This window comes from Bubalus bubalis, chromosome 14 (genome assembly GCF_019923935.1).
Source record: "Bubalus bubalis isolate 160015118507 breed Murrah chromosome 14, NDDB_SH_1, whole genome shotgun sequence".
NCBI classification, from domain to species: domain Eukaryota; kingdom Metazoa; phylum Chordata; class Mammalia; order Artiodactyla; family Bovidae; genus Bubalus; species Bubalus bubalis.
In genome coordinates this window covers 1,692,227-1,712,717 of record NC_059170.1, presented here as the reverse complement: position 1 = coordinate 1,712,717, position 20,491 = coordinate 1,692,227, and the positions used below count along the sequence as shown (strand labels likewise).

Below are 20,491 nucleotides of genomic sequence, written 5' to 3'. Positions count from 1 at the left end.
AGCAAGCATACTGGAGTGAGTTACCATTTCCTTCTCCAGGGGATCTTCCCAACCCAGGGACTGAACCTGTGTCTCCTGCATTGCAGGCAGGTTCTTTACCACTGAGCCGCCAGGGAAGCAGATTTACAGAGGTGGGGGAGGACAAGGAAACAAGTGTGCAAGTTAATAAATGACAGAAGTCAGGCAGTGATGAGTCAGAGGGAGGGAAATAAAGCAGCTTAAAAGGGATAGAGTGGACCTGGGGCCAGCCTCGGCCGCATGCCTCTGGATACTAGGTGGGGGGTGAGGGAAGACCTCTTTAAGGAGATGACTTTGGAGTAGAGACCTCATGTGTGATGGGAAGACCCACTGGATTACCTGGAGAAACAGTTCTTCTCAGAACAGGTAGCCAGAGTGAAGATCTTATAGTGGAAACAAGTTTGGAAAATTTAGGTACATCTCATTTCTAATTGTAGGTTGAATATCGGCAGCAAAATATGCTCATTCATAGAAGGGATTGATTTAATGAATGCCCCTTGGGTCCCTAAATTACACGGGGCCATGCTGAGGGAGGAGATAAAAAACGAACCTGTAATTGCCACATTCAAAGGAGCTGGCAATGTAATTGAGGAAACAAGTGTCTATAAAGGAGTAATCTGGAAAGAGGGGAATAAAGTATTTATTAATGCCAGGATTTCAAATACCAATGTTGGCTTCATGGGTGAAAAAGTCCCTCATAAATCCTTTCCTGGGATGGGGCTGATGAGATAACTTCCTCCAGGGTGTGGGGTGTACAGATTGGATGGAGAAAAACTCTTTAAGAACCCCGGCCTTTCAGCACCATTATGCATAATTTAGGAGGGGGATGAAAGGACACAAAAGATTCAGTTCAGTTCAGTTGCTCAGTCGTGTCTGACTCTTTGCCACCCCATGAATCGCAGCACGCCAGGCCTCTCTGTCCATCACCAACTCCTGGAGTCCACTCAGACTCACGTCCATCGAGTCAGTGATGCCATCCAGCCATCTCATCCTCTGTCGTCCCCTTCTCCTCCTGCCCCCAATCCCTCCCAGCATCAGAGTCTTTTCCAATGAGTCAACTCTTCGCATGAGGTGGCCAAAGTACTAGAGTTTCAGCTTTAGCATCATTCCTTCCAAAGAAATCCCAGGGCTGATCTCCTTCAGAATGGACTGGTTGGATCTCCTTGCAGTCCAAGGGACAAAAGATTAATGTATTCCAAACATGTAAACACAACGATGTACAACCCAGAAATCAGCAGAAGTCACTGTTCTTGAAGGTATGGCAAAGGCCAGGCCCAGGACAGCACACGACCAGTCTGTGTTCTGGGGGAAGTGTCTGTGCTCACAGAGGTCTTTCTATAAACAATGGGTCTTTTGTCCCCTGTTCCCTGGTATCTACACTTGACTCTTTCTTCTCTAGAGGCCGGCGGGACCTGATTTTATTCAGTTTCTATAACCGTCAGCGTTTTTATTTATTTTGTATAAATAGCTTCAATAACCATTAGGCTTTAGCATCTGTTTTAAAAAATATTTATTCACTTTTGGCTGTGCAGGGTCTTCGTCTCTGCTCAGGTTTTCCTCTGGTTGTGGGGGGCGGGGGCTTCTCCCTAGTTGGGGTGTGAGGGCTTCTCATGGCAGTGGTTTTGTCTTGTTGCGGAACATGGAGTCTAGAGTGTAGGCTTCGGTACTTGTGGCCCGCAGGCTTAGTAGCTCCGTGGCATGTGGGATCTTCCCTGACCAGAGATCAAACCCACGCCTTCCATTTTGGCAGGAGGATTCTTTACCACGGAGTCAGCAGTCTTTTTTTAAAGATATAGATCCACTACTCCAAACAATTTTTAGTAAGGTATTTCCCAAACCTTGTCAATCATTCTTTTTCTGTCTCCTCTCTCATTTTCCTCTCTTTCTGTATATTTATGCATCTTTTGTCTATAATTTTCCAGTCATCATTTGTAATACCACGTCTGCTGCTGCTACTGCTAAGTCGCTTCAGTCGTGTCTGACTCTGTGTGACCCCATAGACGGCAGCCCAACAGGCTCCCCCGTCCCTGGGATTCTCCAGGTAAGAACACTGGAGTGGGTTGCCATTTCCTTCTTCAATGCATGAAAGTGAAAAGTGAAAGTGAAGTCTCTCAGTCGTGTCCGACTCTTAGTGACCCCATGGACTGCAGCCTACCAGGCTCCTCCATCCATGGGATTTTCCAGGCAAGAGTACTGGAGTGGGGTGCCATTGCCTTCTCTGAATGCCATGTCTAGCATTGTTTTTGTGAAATTCAGAAAAACACAAGGAAAGTTAGTTTTCAAACCAGAGTATTTGTGTTACTGATTTTTATGATGTTACATAATGATTTAAAAATACAAGTACATGTATATCTGTAAATTTGTTCAGACGTTGCTTTATCTTGCACTTTTATATTTGGTGATATTATTAATTTAGATTTTTTTATTAAAAACATTTAGATCAGCCTAATATTAAATTTCACGTTTTACTCTTTTCAATGAACAAGACTAACAAACAGATAACGTGAAAGTGCCATTGCTTACTGAACTTCAGGTGTAAGTCCAAACTCCGATGAGATGCTGGAATTGGAGGTCTATTTCAGAGATTATTTGCTCCAATAAGCTTTTTCTGGAGATGCCATATGTAAATTTCTCTTCACCACAGATTCAAAACATTCAGTGCTCCAAGAAATAAACAGACTGATTAAAAAAAAAAAAGTATGTTCTCTTATTTGTTAAATAAGATTAACAAATGAATTTACAGTTATCCTCTCAGAAAAATAATAAGAATATCTTTGCATCACCACATGTAATCTTACCCTTTGTAGAATGTAGCTGCTGCTGCTGCTAAGTCGCTTCAGTCGTGTCCAACTCTGTGCAACCCCATAGACAGCAGCCCACCAGGCTCCCCCATCCCTGGGATTCTCCAGGCAAGAACACTGGAGTGGGTTGCCATTTCTTTCTCCAATGCAGGAAAGTGAAAAGTGAAAGTGAAGTCGTTCAGTCGTGTCCGACTCTTAGCGACCCCATGGAATGTAGAGTCATTTTCAAATAAATACAATAAAACCATCATCCTGTAGCCACAGTTTTCTTGTATTTTAAAGTAGTAGTTGACAAACACTATACTTACTTATATTTATATGTGTCTTTACTGTTGAAGAAGTGTAGACATCTTATCCAATAACCTTTTGTTTAAGGTGGAGTTAAGTTATTGCAACTCAGAGCCCTCATCCCATTCTGAAACTTATCACTGTAGTAAGATCTACCTGTAGAAAACTTCCTTTGATGATTCTTGTGTTGACTTTATTAATGTATTGTATAGTACATCTTTCTGAATATAGTAAGTCCCCTGCATATGAATGAGTTCCAGTCTGAGAGTGCGTTCATAACTCCAGTTTGTTCATTAAGTCCCACAAAGTTAGCCTAGACACCCAACTAACACCATGGGCTGCGTGGCACCGTACTCTCATAGGTGCACAACACTGTCACACAGTGATGCATGAAAGACAAACACAGAATAAAGAAAACATTTTTAATCTCACAATGCAGTTAATCTCACAATGCAGTTAATCTTACAATGCAGTGCTTGGAAAGTACAGCGGTACCAGCTACACCATTGCGGCTTTTACGCTTGCTTCTGGACACCCTGGGCTTGAAACGAAGCTATGGTCCTACTATAGTCTGTGCAGGGCTATCGAATAACACACACAGAAGCACAGCTACTTGTCGAGCGTGCATGCCCGTGACAGTGTACACCACACATGTGAACTAACTTACCTTGGACATGTAAACACATGTCTGCAACTTGAAGGCTTGTGTGTAGGGGACTTACTGTACTATGTGTTATGATTTGTGATAACAGAATTTAGTTGTCAGATATAGTGAGCTATTTTATAGCTGTATTCACCTGAATTCAGTGGTGGGAGGCCATGCTTGTGCATAAGAAAACTCAATGTTGTATGGGTACTGACTCCCCTAGATGAATCTATTAATTGGCATTTTAATTGGAATTGCACTGAACAGGATTTTTCAGTGAACTTAAAGCATGTATCATAGAATTCATTTGGAAAAATGAAAAAAATGATTCAAAACAATTGGAGAAAGATCAAAACAAGAATGAAGCATTTCCCTTACCTAGTATCAATAGTTATTATGAGGTGTAGTAATTAAATTATTGTTGATTCAGTCACTCAGTCGTGTCCAACTCATTGTTACCCCATGGTCTGCAGCATGCCAGGCTTCCCTGTCTTTCACTACCTCTTGGAGTTTGCTCAAACTCATGTCCATAGAGTCAGTGATGCCATCCAATCATCTCATCCTTTGTCGTCTCCTTCTCCTCCTGCATTCAATCTTTCCCAGCATCAGAGTCTTTTCCAATGAGTCAGTTCTTCACATCAGGTGGCCAAAGTATTGGAGTTTCAGCTTCAGCATCAGTCCTTCCAATGCATATTTATGGTTAATTTCCTTTAGGATGGATTGGTTGGATCTCCTTGCAGTCCAAGGGACTCTCAAGAGTCTTCTCCAACACTACAGTTCAAAAGCATCAATTCTTCAGCACTCAGCTTTCTTTATAGTCCAACTCTCATATCCATACATGAACTACTGGAAAAACCATAGCCTTGACTAGATGGATCTTTGTCAGAAAAGTGATGTCTCTGCTTTCTAACAAACTTTCCAAAATAGTTCTTTTGTCTGAGTCCTATCTTAGGTACTGTAAGGAATAGAAAGAGATGTATGAAGATTAGAGAGAATGTTTAGAGCAGGAAATATTTAGAGGCAGTGCATAGTTGAGCTACCTGTTAACCTTTTCCTATATCCTTGGCTTTAGTTCCCAGAAGTATAAGAAGAGCCTAAACTTGTCAGTGGTGCGGGTTGGTCTTGATACCAATGAGGTTTGCTATGACTTGGGAGGAGTACGTGAAAGACCGTCTATTTCCCTCATTAGTTATGATTCTTGGTTTTGAATCAGAAGACGTGCCTTGGGCAGATCCCGAGGCTTGTCTTCCCTTTCTCCCTCTCTGTAGGAGATGAACCTATTTGGCATCCTAGATGTTTCTCCCCTGGGAGGGAGCCCTGCCCCCGGAAGTACCCCAGGAACTGCAGCACCCAGCAGTGCCCTTCTGCAGCTCTGTGGGGTCTAGCCTTTGAACTGGGCTGGCAGTTCTGATGATGGTGGTGATGTGTTGAGCAGAATGCAATCCAGCTTGTTCCTGCAGAGTTTTACTGGCTTTGCAAGTTTTAAAACTCATAAAAGATGTTTTGTCAGTAAGAGAAACCAGCCTACGATGGAACAGATAATTATGTAATAAGGCATCGTTTTCCATGGTCTAATAACCATAACCTGTTTTAACTGTTACAGATTATAATGTCCATAAAGCCATGGTCATTTATTATCTGTTTTTCACATCTTCTCCTTTCAGTGAAGATGTTAGAAAAGGTCAGACTGCTGTCAGAACCCAGTGATGAAGAGCAGGCTGGCGCTTTGGAAAATGGCAGTCCTCGCAGCGTTCAGGGCTATAAACTCTTTAAATTGAATTGTAAAAGTTTATCACTAATAAAGAAACTCTTTTAGGTGATTTTAATGTTATTTGGTCGTTTGAAATATTTCACAGATGGAAACAGATGGTAAGGTCATGAAATCGGTGAGTATTCAGCATTATAAAAGGCAAAACGCCTTTTCTCCACGTTAGAGATGGAGCCGTGCAGTTGGGATAACGCTCTAGGGCATTACCCACTTTCTACCAGGAGCAGGTGCTTCACTTGGCACTTGTAGAAAGAGAAGGGTTGAGAACCGCCAGATCGCCTGTTAGTAAAATAAACATATATTTCTTATTCTCTCCTTCAAATGACCTTGAACACTTTCTTTCTTATGGTGGGTAAGTTACACTTCACCTGAGATAAGAATAGGAATTCATGATTAGCAAAAGGTAATGGTCATAAGGAGCTTTCCTGGTGGCTCAAGGGTAAAGAATCCACCTACCAATGCAGGAGATCATGTTTGATCCCTGAGATGAGAAGATCCCTTGGAGAAGGAAATGGCAACCCACTCTAGTATTCCTGCCTGGGTAATCCCATGGACAGAGGAGCCTGGCGGGCTACAGTCCATGGGGTTACAAAAGAGTCAGTCACGACTTAGTGACTAAACACCAACAACAATGTTCATCAGAGGATCAGTTCTAAGAAGACATATATTTAGACTGCAATTCTTTGAAGGCAGATTCTTGGTCTTTCAGAGTCATTCATTCATTCACGCATCCAGCAAACAATCAGTGAATACTTGCTGTGTGCCGGGCATTTCTCTAGACACTTAGAATACTTAGAAATCTTTCTTTATGGAATTTACACAGGAGTAGGATAAGCCAGGCAAAAACAATAAAACAGATAAGCAAATCAGTGTGTTAAGTAGAATAATATATTTGAAAGTGAAAAGTGCAATAGGAAAAAAGCAAAGTAAAGCAGGTTAAATGTAACTGGAAGAGAGCTGAGGTAAGGAGTGAGGTCCCCTCAAAATAATCCCTATTATTTAGTATGTATTTTGTGGATCTCCATTTCACAGTTTTAAACAATGATAGATTCTTGATAAATACGCAGCATTATCACTTCCTTTCAGCACTCATGAAAATGCTCCATGTCAATGACTATTTCTCTAGAATGTAGAGAAATGGACATGGCAGTGAAGGAGGTCCTCCTGGAAAAGGAGGTATTAGAGCAATGACTTGCAGATGATGCACAATAGACCGACTGACCTAGATAAAGAGAATTCCAGGGAGAACAATTCCAGGAAGGAAGTGCAAAGCCATGGACATGGGCACATGCCTGGCATGGTTGAGGGGGAATAAGGAGGCCAGGGGTTTCCCAGGTGGTGCTAGTCATAAAGATTCTGCTGCCAGTACAGGAGACATAAGAGACATCGGTTTGATTCCTGGGTTGGGAAGATCCCTTGGAGGAGGGCATGACAACCCACTCCAGTACTCTTGCCTTGAGAATCACATGGACAGAGGAGCCTAGCGGACAACAGTCCATAGGGTTGCAAAAAGTTGGACACGACTGAAGGGATTTAGCATGCACGCGTGCAAGGAGGCCAGGATGGTTGTAGAGGCAAGAGCAAGCAGAAGAAAAGGAGAGGGGACAGAGAGCAAATGGGTAGGTGGTCCTAGGTCACTGAGGACACAGAAGGCCATCGCCATGGCCTTGGTAACTGTGTGAGATAATGGATGTTAACTAACCTGGTGCTAATCACGCTCCAGTGTGTGCAGCTGCCAAGTCATTGTGTGTACACCTGAAACAACGCACCGCTATGTGCCAATCACATCTCAGTAAAGCTGGAAATTCAAAACTGGGAAAGGAGGACGTCGAGGCTGTATGTTGTCACCCTGCTTATTTAACTTATACGCAATGCACATCATGCAGAATGCCAACCTGGAAGAAGCACAAGTTGGAATCAAATTGCCGGGAGGAATATCAATAACCTCAGATATGCAGATGACACCACCCTTATGGCAGGAAGCGAAGAGAAACAAGAGCCTGAAAGAGGACAGTGAAAAAGTTGGCTTAAATCTCAACATTCAAAAAACTAAGATCATGGCATCCAGTCCCATCACTTCATGGCAAATAGATGGGGAAACAATGGAAACAGTGAGAGACTTTATTTTCTTGGGCTCCAAAATCACTGCAGATGGTGATTGAAGCCATGAAATTAAAAGACACTTGCTCCTCTAAGTGACCAACCTAGACAGCATATTAAAAAGCAGAGACATTACTTTGCCAACAAAGGTCTGTCTAGTCAAGGCTATGGTTTTTCCAGTGGTCATGTGTGGATGTGAGAGTTGGACCATAAAGAAGGCTGAGCACCAAAGAATTGATGCTTTTGAACTGTGGTATTGGAGAAGACTCTTGAGAGTCCCTTGGACTGCAAGGAGATCAAACAAGTTAATCCTAAGGGAAATCAATCCTGAGTATTCATGGAAGGAATGATGCTGAAGCTGAAGCTCCAATACTTTGACCACCTGATGCAAAGAATTGACCCTTAGAAAAGACCCTGTTGCTGGGAAAGATTGAAGGCAGGAGGAGAAGGGGATGACAGAGGATGAGATGCTTGGATGGCATCACTGACTCAATGGACATGAGTTTGAGTAAACTCTGGGAGATGGTGAAGGACAGGGAGGCCTGGTATGCTGAAGTCCATCAGGTCACAAAGAGCTGGACATGACTGAGTGACTGAACAACAAAAACTTGAAAAAAAAAAAGGAATCCTCTTGAAGCTTAAAATACATAGTTAGTAGATAAAGGCTGAAGCAGAAAGACCAACTAGGGAGCTCTCGCAACAATCCTGGGGAAATGAGGGTGCTTGGGTCAAGGTGGACATTGGAGATGGTGAGAGGTGGGCAGACTTTAGGTATGTCTGAACACAGAGCCGACAGGGTTCTTGCAGATTATGTGTGGACTGTGAAAGAAACAAGTCGGGGATGGCTGCAAGGTTTTGGCCTGAGCAATGGAAAGATGAAGCGACCATCTCCCGAGGTGAGGAAGCCTGCAGGAGGGAGTGGTTTCATTTCCACTTTGGACAAGTTGAGTTTGAGATGTCTTTAGTCACTTGAGTGGAGGTGCCGAGTAGGCAGCTGGGTATTTGGCAGAGTCTAAAATTTGACAGAGAGTGCTGGACTCACATGGAAATTTGGAAGTTATTGATATATATGGCATTTAAATCCAAATACCGTATGATATGTGGTATTTAAAGCTATGAGACTGGATGAGATCACTAACGATGGGAGTGTAGATTAAGAAGTCTCGGAACAGACTCTGTGACTAGCTCGAGAAAAGCTGAGTTGATAACAAAACAAATGAGTCATGATGGCAGTTAGTGCACTCCTGCACAAAGTAACTGAGATCAAGAGCCACATGTATCACTCAGGAAGGCAGCAAGATGGAGCTGTTTGTAACCTGAAGCCGTGTCGCTGGGTGCAGGACGGAGGCGGGGCCGGATGAAGGAGGTCACAGTGGGAGGAGAGATGCCACACTGGGACGGGTGTGTTGTCAGCCCCTTAGGCGTCCAACAGGGGCATTTTAGCTGCTTAGTCTGTGCCGGGCACGAACCGCTTCTGTGGGGAGTTTAGTGTGTCTCTCCCCCGCATCAGTTCCTTTCCTCTGACCCCCCACGATTTCCCTGCAGGCTTTCCTTCTCCCGGGGGTGTGCAGTCCTACTGGGAGAGTAAACCTGGAAGCCAGGTCCACCTTGGTGCTTCCAAGACACCAAGTGTGTGACCTAAGCTTGGCCAGCTGAACTCTGTATACCAGGGTTCTGGCTTTCAGCCAGCAGAGATGAAATATTTACTGCCCATGGGCCAATGGAATACAATTCAGGTCACAAATACAAACTACCTATACAATTAAAAAATTTCCAATAGTGACTTAAAAAACAGGCCAAAGAAATCATTTTTAAAAACTTATTTATTTTTTAATAGCAGGATAATTGCTTTACAGAATTTTGCTGTTTCCTGTCAGACCTTACCATGACTCAGCCATAGGTGGACACGTGTCCCCTCCCTCTTGAACCCCCCTCCCATCTCCCACCCCATCCCGCCCTCTAGGTTGATACAGAGCCCCTGTTGCTTGAGTTCCCTAAGCCACGCAGCAAATTCCCATTGGCTATCTATTTTACATATGGTGATGTAATTCATCTTAATTATATATTTTATTTGACTCACTGTGTCCCAAATAGCGTCATTTCAACATGTAATTTTTATAAAAATTATTCTGGCACAAACTCTTTGAGTTCTGGGGTGTATGATATGCTTACAGAGCCTGTGTGCTCATCCCTTCAGAAATGACCGACTCTTTGTGACCCCCTGGACTGTAGCCCACCAGGCTCCTCTGTCCATGGCATTTCTCAGGCAAAAATACTGGAGCGGGTTGCCATTTCCTGCTCCAGGGGATCTTCCTGACCCAGGAATTGAGCCTATGTCTCGGTCTCCTGCACTGGCAGGTGGATTCTTTACACTGGGGCCACCTGGGAGGCTCTTGGCAGAGTGAGAGCACAGCTCTTTTCAGACGAGCCTCATTTCAGTGTGCGGTCACCGTGTGTGGCAGTCCTGTTATACTGAAGAGAGCAGACCTGAATTCATTCATTTCCTCGGCAGCCCCTGATCAAATGGTACCTTCCACAGGGGTCATAACAGCAGGTTCTGCTTCCTGATCCTTCAGCACTTCCTCAGCTGTTGCAAAGTCCTCTCCAAGGTGTCCAACTCCTGAGAGGACTGAGTCAGTGTGCGTCCAACAGCTTCTAATACAGTCCCTTTTGCTTAGGTAGCTAGAGTGATCTCTGATGACTTGCATTCAAAGGATTGTCGCTGCTATGTTCCTTTTCCAACAGAAAAAAAGAGGATTTGGGCTAGATCAAGACCTTTTCACAGTTCTACTCTTAAGGGCGGAGTCAAAAAGGAGACTACACCTTTGAAAGGAGTAACGCAGGTCTGCATGTGGTGAGTGGACAAAAATCTCCAACATAGAGCTTTGAGGGAAAAGAAGGAAGTGCATAGAATATCTGTACATCTTTTCAAAATCACACATGTATATATATTTGTGGGCATGTATATACAACTTCTGGGGTCCTTCCCCGGTGGTTCAGATGGTAAAGAATCTGCCTGCAATGCAGGAGACCCAGGTTCGATCCATGGATCAGGAAGATCCCCTGGAGACGTAAATGGCAGCCCACTCCAGTATTCTTGCCTGGAGAATTCCATGGACAGAGGAGCCTGGCGGCTACAGTCCATGGGGTCACAAAGAGTTGGACATGACTGAGTGACTAACACTTTCACTTTCACATACACCTTCCAACTGGAGAGAAACCAACTTGCTGAACCGTGGCGACCTTTAGAGGACACAGGCAGGCGATGGGCAACCAGCGTGCTATGGGTTCAATTGTGTACCTTCCCCAGATTCACATAGTGGCGCCCTAACCGTCCCCTACCCGCATCTGAGAATGCAGCTGTGTTTGGAGATGGTGGGGGGGGAATGGTGTCTTTGCAGAGGCAATTAAATTAAAATGAGGTCATTTAAGGGGCCCCTAATCCAGTATGACTGATGTCCTTGTAGGAAGAGGAATGTTCAAAGAATCATGCAGAGAGAAGGCCGGGTGACGGCAGGAAGCAGACTGCCTGTAAACAGGACGGAGGCCGGGAACAGAGCCTCTGCTCACACCCCTCAGAAGAGACCGAGCTGCATCTCAGACTTCCGGTTCCTCTAGAGCCATGAGAAAACAAATAACCGAGGCTGAAGCCTCCTAGTCCGTGATGCTTTGTCAAGGCAGCAGCGGCAAAATACAGGGGGTCATTGACCAGAGAGGCAGACTCCTACCCATCATTTGATAATTGTTTACGATGTTGTGTTGGCTTCTGCCGTACACCTCATGCCATGAGGATACAGATGTCTGCTCCCTCGGCCTCCCGCCCTGCCCCACCCTCCCAGGTGGTCACGGAGCGCCAGCTGAGCCCCCTGTGCCACGCAGCAGCGCCCCACTGGCTGTCTCTTTCCCGCGCGGCAGCGTGTATCTGCCGGTGCTGCTGTCTCAGTTGGCCCACCCTCTCCTTCCCCACAGGTCAGGTCTCTACTCCTCTGTCCGCATCTCTGCTCCCACCCTGCAGATAGGGTCATCAGCACCATTTTTCTACATTCCATATATATGTGCTAACATATGATATTTGTTTTTCTGACTTATTTCACTCTGTATAACATGCTCTAGGTTCATCCTCTTCATTAGGACTGACTCAAATGCATTTGTTTTTCTGGCTAAGTAATATTCCATTGTATAAATGTATCACAGCTTCTTTATCCATTCATCTGCTGGTGGACATCTAGGTCGCTTCCATGTCCTGGCTATTGTAAACAGTGCTTCGATGATCACTGGGGTAGGGGTAGGGTTAAGGTCTTTTTCAGTTATGGTTTTCTCAGGGTATATGCCCGCTATTGTTACCTGTCATTTGAAAGGTTTCTCTTCTAAAATTTTTAATTATGTTACGTGTGGTGTATGTGTGTGTTTAGTTGCTCGGTTGTGTCCTGCTCTTTGCAACCCTTTGGACTGTAGCCTGCCAGGCTCCTCTGTCCATGGGATTGTTCCAGCAAGAATACTGGAGTGGGTTGCCATTTCCTGTTCCCGGGGATCTTCCCTATCCAGGGCTTGAACCTGTGTCTCCTGCGTCTCCTGTACTGCAGGCGAATTCTTTACTTGCTTGAGTCTTCAGGGAAACCCCTTTATTATGTATCCTTCTGTTTAAACATCAAAAAGTGGAAAGGCTAACAATGAGGTCTCAGAGTCCCCCCTTATCTTCCGGTATCCCTCTTCTTTCTTTCAGCACTTTCCTCCTCTGAAATCTTGCACCATGTGAAGGGATCTGATCGGGATGAGAGCTACCCTGAGAGCTCCAGAGCTTAGGAAGGGAGAGCAAACTCATGGCCTAGCTCTTCCCTGTTTGATCTGAATGTTGACTTCCTGGCCTTCTTGTTTAATTGTGGGAAGACTCTGGTGTTTATTAGACAACTACAGGGTCATCTTTGCTTTATTCCTGTCTCTATCCTTATGTCCTTTCCATTATTACACTTTTATGAAGTTCCTCATCTGGAATGATAGATGTACAGGTCGTCTGTTACAAACAAGAGAAAGTGCACTGTATGGTCATTAGCAGAAAAATAATTCATCCAAAGAAAACAAGGATCTAACCGATTCCAGGAGAAAGCTGTAGAATCAGGTTTTGAAAAGGACCAGAAGTAGGGAGGGCTTACAGGGTGAGGGGAGCCGTGGTCAGAACTGGTGTGCTGTTCCTTAACTAATTGTGCCTGACTCTTTGCAACCCCTTTAGGATGTCACCAGTGATGGAAACCAGCTCTTTTTTTTAATGAATCATTTCCTTTAAGATTCCATGCTCAAAGGAAAAAGTTTCTAATAAGCTTAAGTTGGGTCATAGGCCCATCCTTACTCAGGGAGGGCAGAATATTGCTCTTTTTCTCATATTCTCTCCAGCAGAGAAGGTGCTCACTGCAAAGCAGACTCAGTGTGCTTTTGCCAGAGGGAATCCTAAGTAGCAAAAGCAACATGAGATTTCTCTTGGATGATAATTGATTTGTTTATTCCACACTGTAAAAGTTATTTGACCACTGGCGGTATTCTCTAGGAAGATCTTTCAGATAGTATCATCTCCGGGGGGCAGATGGATAGCTCTCTTATATGGCATCCATGATGGTAAATGACTAATAGGTGCCTAGAGTCAAAATGCAAAATAAATTTAGTTCCATTTTGCCTGGATAGCTTTCCTTTCACTTGTATGGGTCCCTTCTCTTGGTTTTGCTTTTTACTGAAAAATTGGTTTTCTTTTTCATTGCAGTCCTTGCTGCATTGGCCAAATCTTACTTTATTCCTCAAGTAATTTAAAAACCTATCTAACACCCTCATCAGTGGAAAAAAAAGGTAGGCTTAGAATCTTTTCTTTCATTGATGCATTTACAGACCCAGTTAGTATAAGACAGATTTTAGAAACTCTGTTCTTAAAGTTTAAAATTAAGTTGTTCAAAGGTACACATAGCTATTTCATTATCTCTGAGGGTAAAGTACATTGATGTAGGCCGTGGTTATAAAATTGCTATTTCATTTTTAGCTAATGAAAATAGAAATTCAAAGTGTTGAAATTTGGATCTATATTTTAATCATGTTTCTCAAAAGTGACTTGGGTTGAGATTTGATAATTCTGTAGAGAGAATCTGAGCTCCTGGAGTCCTGCAGACCTATGTATTCCGTGTAAAATCCATTGTCATTCCAGGCGTGGAAGATGCATCAAATGAGAAAGGGTGTGTGTAGACCTTCCGGTTGAGAACATGTGTCAAGCTTTCAACAAACATAGTTCCCTTCCATCCCTGTCTTCTTTTTGCATGACTGTGCCAGGTAGAGGAGACGGAGGTGAGATAGTTGTGAGTGAAGGACTTAGGCTGAGACTTGAATTCACACCTGGAATCCACCCCATGCTCGCTACGAGGCTACTGGCACGTGACTTAACTTCCCAGAGCTTTAGCACCTTCATTCAGAAAACCAAACCAAAAACAATGAATTTTTGACTGTGATTGTGATGTTAAGATCCAATGAGATGCTTGCTGTGCCTGTGCTCTGCACATGCTGAGTACTCAATAAACTAACTATTATTGGCAACTCACATATTTACTTGACTGACTCATTTCTACTATTGACAGCAAATACTCTATAATACATTTAAAGCAGCTTAATGATTTGTTTCTTTAATCTGTCTAGAGGATTTGGTTCATATGAATACAATGCCTCTGATCTGAAACCCCAGCAAACTGTGTAACCCACAATTTCCTAGAATGTTTCTGGAGCATACCCCTGCCATAGATGTAATAAAATGAGTCATTAGGAAAATGTTTTGTGTTCATAGAGGATTGGGAAATTTTTGATCAATCAAATTTCATATACTGTCTTTATTACAGGACTTTTCAGAGCCTTTAGCAGACAAGCATGTATGTTGAGTTTCCAGAGACAAATCACGTAGGCAGAGTTTTCTAATACTGGTCTATTTTTGACCAATAAACACATTATCATGGGATCAGGACTATTCAGAAAAGCACCGTGATGGCACAGCTCTTTTACCACCCACTTGTCAAGAGGCACACGGTGTGGTCATAACACAGGATCCAGCTTGCCCAGAGCAGCCACTGTGAATTGTGAATTTAATCTAGTTGCTCTTGAAAGCTGGACTTTTTTTTTCTTCCCCCAAATTGAATTGCAGCCTATGAGGGAGAAACAAATTGCCTCCCCACTGTTCACACTTCTGCTCAGTCTGTAAATGTTAGGAAATGCCATAAAAAGGAAATTTTAATTCCTGCAGCAATAAATATGCAAATACTCATTTTCTCCAAATATGGCTAGGCATCATTTCCCCTCTTTCACCACCTCAGAGGCCCTAAGCAGGTTTGAATCTGTTGACAAAGCTTTTTCCAGCCGTCTCGCTGACTTTTTCTTTTGTGCACTAGCAATCTGTTAGCTGTATTCCCAGGGAACCTGTGTGGAGAGCAAGTGTGCACTCCCCTCCTCCCCCCTTCTCCTCCTTCTTCTGTCTCTGTCTCTTTCTTTAATTCTTTCTCTTTCCCCTACCATACTCCCTCCATCCTTCTTTGCCTGTTCCATCTTTCTCTCCTCTTCCCCATGCCTTATTTCTTGGAAGTCTTGCCACTGAATGGACACATTGAATCTCATACAATCACCGGCACACCAAGTCCAGAACTGAGTCAGTCTCAGTCTATGCTGTTGACATCTGTCATCCCAGTTTAATCCTTTGTTCCTAGCCTACCATTGACCTCCAAGGAGTTTTGCTTGCACAATATTGAAGTCCTATTTTTTTTTTTAAATGTATGAAGTGTTCTAGTTTTCTCCAGATTTCTGTACCCAAGTGAATGTTAAGCAAAAGACAAAAAACATTTCAGATATCCCTGAGTCCTTAGAAGTACAATGATGCTTCCATCCAAAGCTGACGTTGGAGATAGGACAGGAAAGAAAAAATCTTGGGGAATAGTCAAACAGATTGCTCAAAGCTTGCACTTCAGATCAAAGAGCACCATTTTCTAAGGTTTGCTTCATGTGACTTGGGCAAGACTTTCTTTAGTGTCTTGTCCACTCGTTGTATTAAGTGATAATATATATATTTTCAGGATCCTCTTGGCAATGGGTATTATAGTAGGATATAGTCTTGTCTTTGCACTTATGGAAATAATTTGAGCCTCACAAAATTGAGACCAGGTTGGGGTGCAATATAGATAAGGTGGATAATGGGAAAAAGCAAATTCTGCATGCTGGTGTTAAATCTCCCCTGGGTTGCCCACCTGTGTACTTCTAGAGCCGAGGAGAATGGGTGGCATGTAGTGAGTGCTCAGTTACTGTGTGTTTAAGGATCAAATAGATGCCTTCAAAGAGGTTGCTTCAGCTGTGAACACTTGACCCGAGTATTTATGTATGGAGTTGCATGTCATGGCTCAGTTATGCCATGACTAAGTGATGCAGTGTGATTGCTAACACCAGCCAGAGAACCATGAGAGGTAAGCCCAGGGCCAGCTCTGTCTCATCTATATGGTTTCATGTAAGTTACCGAGTTTTTCTAAGCCTGACTTGTCTCATCTCCGCAGTGGGGAGAGTGAGAGCTTCAAGAGGTTTCATGAAATGATTGATGAGGACAGAGTGTGTGAAACACCTTTGCATAGTACCTGGCATGTAGTAAGCATTCAGTTCAGTTCAGTCGCTCAGTCGTGTCCGACTCTTTGCAACCCTGTGACCGTAGCACGCCAGTCCTCCCTGTCCATCACCAACTCCCGGAGTTCACTCAGACTCACGTCCATCGAGTCAGTGATGCCATCCAGCCATCTCATCCTCTGTCATCCCCTTCTCCTCCTGCCCCCAGTCCCTCCCAGAATCAGAGTCTTTTCCAATGAGTCAACTCTTCGCATGAGGTGGCCAAAGTGCTGGAGTTTCAGCTTTAGCATCATTCCTTCCAAAGAAATCCCAGGGCTAATCTCCTTCAGAATGGACTGGTTGGATCTCCTTGCAGTCCAAGGGACTCTCAAGAGTCTTCTCCAACACCACAGTTCAAAAGCATCAATTCTTCGGCGCTCAGCTTCCTTCACAGTCCAACTCTCACATCCATACATGACCACTGGAAAAACCATAGCCTTGACTAGATGGACCTTTGTTGGCAAAGTAATGTCTCTGCTTTTCAATATGCCATCTAGGTTGGTCATAACTTTTCTTCCAAGGAGTAAGCATCTTTTAGTTTCATGGCTTCAATCACCATCTGCAGTGATTTTGAAGCCCAGAAAAATAAAGTCTGACACTGTTTCCACTGTTTCCCCATCTATTTGCATGAAGTGATGGGACCAGATGCCATGATCTTCCTTTTCTGAATGTTGAGCTTTAAGCCAACTTTTTCACTCTCTTCTTTCACTTTGGTCAAGAGGCTCTTTACTTCCTCTTCACTTTCTGCCATAAGGTTGGTGTCATCTGCATATCTGAGGTTATTGATATTTCTCCCAGAAATCTTGACCCCAGCTTGTGCTTCCTCCAGCCCAGTGTTTCTCATGATGTACTCTGCATATAAGTTAAATAAGCAGGGTGACAATATACAGCCTTGACGTACTCCTTTTCCTATTTGGAACCAGTCTGTTGTTCCATGTCCAGTTCTAACTGTTGCTTCCTGACCTGCATATAGGATTCTCAAGAGGCAGGTCAGGTGGTCTGGTATTCCCATCTCTTTCAGAATTGTCCACAGTTTATTGTGATCCACACAGTCAAAGGCTTTGGCATAGTCAGTAAAGCAGAAATAGATGTTTTTCTGGAACTCTCTTGCTTTTTCCATGATCCAGCAGATGTTGGCAATTTGATCTCTGGTTCCTCTGCCTTTTCTAAAACCAGCTTGAACATCTGGAAGTTCATGGTTCACGTATTGCTGAAGCCTGGCTTGAAGAATTTTGAGCATTACTTTACTAGCGTGTGAGATGAGTGCAATTGTGCGGTAGTTTGAGCATTCTTTGGCATTGCCTTTCTTTGGGATTGGAATGAAAATGGACCTTTTCCAGTCCTGTGGCCACTGCTGAGTTTTCCAAATTTGCTGGCATATTGAGTGAAGCACTTTCCCAGCATTATCTTTCAGGATTTGAGATAGCTCAACTGGAATGCCATCACCTGCACTCGCTTTGTTCATAGTGATGCTTTCTAAGGCCCACTTGACTTCACATTCCAGGATGTCTGGCTCTAGGTCAGTGATCACACCATTGTGATTATCTGGGTTGTGAAGATCTTTTTGTACAGTTCTTCTGTGTATTTTTGCCACCTCTTCTTAATATCTTCTGCTTCTGTTAGGTCCATACCATTTCTGTCCTTTATCGAGCCCATCTTTGCATGAAATATTCCCTTGGTATCTCTAATTTTCTTGAAGAGATCTCTAGTCTTTCCCATTCTGTTATTTTCCTCTATTTCTTTGCATTGATCGCTGAAGAAGGCTTTCTTATCTCTCCTTGCTATTCTTTGGAACTCTGCATTCAGATGCTTATATCTTTCCTTTTCTCCTTTGCTTTTTGCTTCTCTTCACAGCTATTTGTAAGGCCTCCTCAGGCATTTTGCTTTTTTGCATTTCTTTTTCTTGGGGCTGGCCTTGCTCCCTGTCTCCTGTACAATGTCACGAACGTCCGTCCATAGTTCATCGGGCACTCTATCTATCAGATCTAGGCCCTTAAATCTATTTCTCACTTCCACTATAAGCATTCAATAAATATTAATATTATGACTATAAACTGTATCAAGTGGGTTCAAATTGGATCAGTCCCCAGCAGCACAGTAGGTCGCAGGATGCCCTGGAAGGTAAACTGTGTATGAAAATTGTAAGTACAGGCATTGAGTCCAAATACGCGGCGCTGTATTACACTGTCAAGTCACCGCCCCAAGCCTTCCCCACCCCTACAACCATGGCGATAGTTCATAACGCATCTCATAGAACGCTTTATAAATAGTTATTTCAAGATGCTGCTCTGGAGCAGTGGTTCTTTTTTTTAAATTTTTTAAATTGGAGGATAATGGGTTTACAGTGTCGTGTTGGTATCTCAGCCGTACAGCCGCTTGAGTCGTCGTTAACTGTACCTAGATCCTCTCCCTCCTGTGCGTCCCTTCCACCCGCGCATCCACCTTCTAGCTCCTTACCGGCTGGGCTCCCTGTGTCACGCAGCAGCTTCCCACTAGTTATTTATTGCACGCCCGGTGGTGTATGCGTGTCAAGACTTCTCTCAGTTCGTCCCACCCTCTCGTTCCCCTGCTGTGCCTACAAGTCCGTTCTCTATGTCTGCATCTCTATTCCTGCCCTGCAAATAAGTTCATCGGTACTGTTTTTCTAGATTCCATATTCATATGCATCAATGTACAATATTTGTGTTTTCTCCTTCTGACTTCACTGTGTATAACAGGCTGTAAGCGCATCCATCTCACTAAAACTGACCCAAATGTGCTCCTTTTTGTGGCTGAGTGTTGCACCATTGTGTGTACATGCCACAACGTCTGTACCCACTCATTTGTCGATGGACATCAATTGCTTCCGTGTCCCGGCTGTTGCAAGCAGAGCTGCAGGGAACAGTGGGGAACACGTGTCGTTTCGTGCTTTTCTCAGGGTATAGGCCCAGTGGTGGAGTTGTTGGGTCGTATGGTAGTTTTATTCCTAGTTTTTAAAGCAGTCTCCATTACTGTTCTCTATAGTAGCCATATCAATCTACATTCCCACCAACAATGCAAAAGGATTCCCTTTTCTCCACATCCTCTCCAGCATTTATTATTTTTAGATTTTTTGATAATGGCCATTCTGACTGGTTTGAGGCGATACCTGTGTCCCCCAGCCCTCCCCACCGGCGGACATTCAGCTATTTTCTGAATGTCATTTTTGGTTGTCATGGCTGCAGGAGTGGGGCAGCTGAGTGTGCTCCTGACTTTTAGGGGCTGGAGGTCGGGATGCTGGTAAACACAGCTCAGTGCACAGGGCAGTGCCCAAGGAAGAATGGGCCACAGAGCCCAAACTGAGAAACCCTGCTCTGGATTTGTGGTTTGAAAAACATGTGACTGTTTCCAGACCCCTTGTCAGAGTCAACCGTTTTCAAAGGTAAGGAATTTATAAAATTATTTTGAGTTTGAAGAAGGGTTAAGTGAAGCGGCCAGTCTGGCTGTGAGAACTGTGGTGAGGCGAGCGTCTAGGGGAACCCCACCCCTGTTCCTCTTCCTGGAGCACGGCTGCCAGGCTGTGCGGTCAGGACGAGACTGCAGTCTGATGAACATGCCTCGAGCGATTGATCCCCTGCTTTGGAATGTCTTCAATGAGGCCTTTTCAAAAATTCAAATGCACTCACTGGTGACAAGATCCTAATTAACCCAGATTTCATTAAAAATAAAGAGAGCTCTTTGCAGTGACGCAGAATTTTTTCATTAGATGGTAAAGCAGCCCTGTGAGGTAAGCCGACAAAGTTAATCTGGGTAAAGAATCCACCTGCCAGTGCAGGAGATGCAGGAGACCTGAGTTTGATCCCTGGGTCGGGAAGATCCCTAGAGTAGGAAATGGCAGCCCACTCCAGTATTCTTGCCTTGGAAATCCCATGGACAGAGGAGCCTGGTGGGCCACAGTCCATGGAGTTGCACAGAGTCAGACACGATTGAGCACGCACTCACGCACACACTGCATTTCTTGGCTGATGGCGCAAGAGTGGGTTCTCAGGTCACCAGTGGGTGCATTCGATTATTCAAATAACATAAATTGCTCATGTCACGTTGGGAAAATTGCCCAGGGAAGCATAACAAAAAGTGTATCAGTGTTTTCACCAGGGACTAATTCTCGCAGAAGACAGGTCATCATGCTCTAATCACATCGCTGGGTTGTTATTATTGTAGCTTCTTCCAGGTATTCCCTGCCAGAGGCCTTGCGAGAGA

General features: G+C 44.0%; 1 long non-coding RNA gene across 3 annotated transcripts in view; it reads left to right on the top strand.

Moving 5' to 3' along the window:
* LOC123329108 overlaps positions 1–20,491 on the top strand; it is a 66,693-nt gene that overhangs the window by 24,279 nt on the left and 21,923 nt on the right. For all 3 annotated transcript variants that reach the window (XR_006544257.2, XR_006544256.2, XR_006639919.1), the window contains exons 3-4: positions 1,941–2,059; positions 10,367–10,475. This is a non-coding gene — a long non-coding RNA (uncharacterized LOC123329108). The remainder of the gene's footprint in view (positions 1–1,940; positions 2,060–10,366; positions 10,476–20,491) is intronic.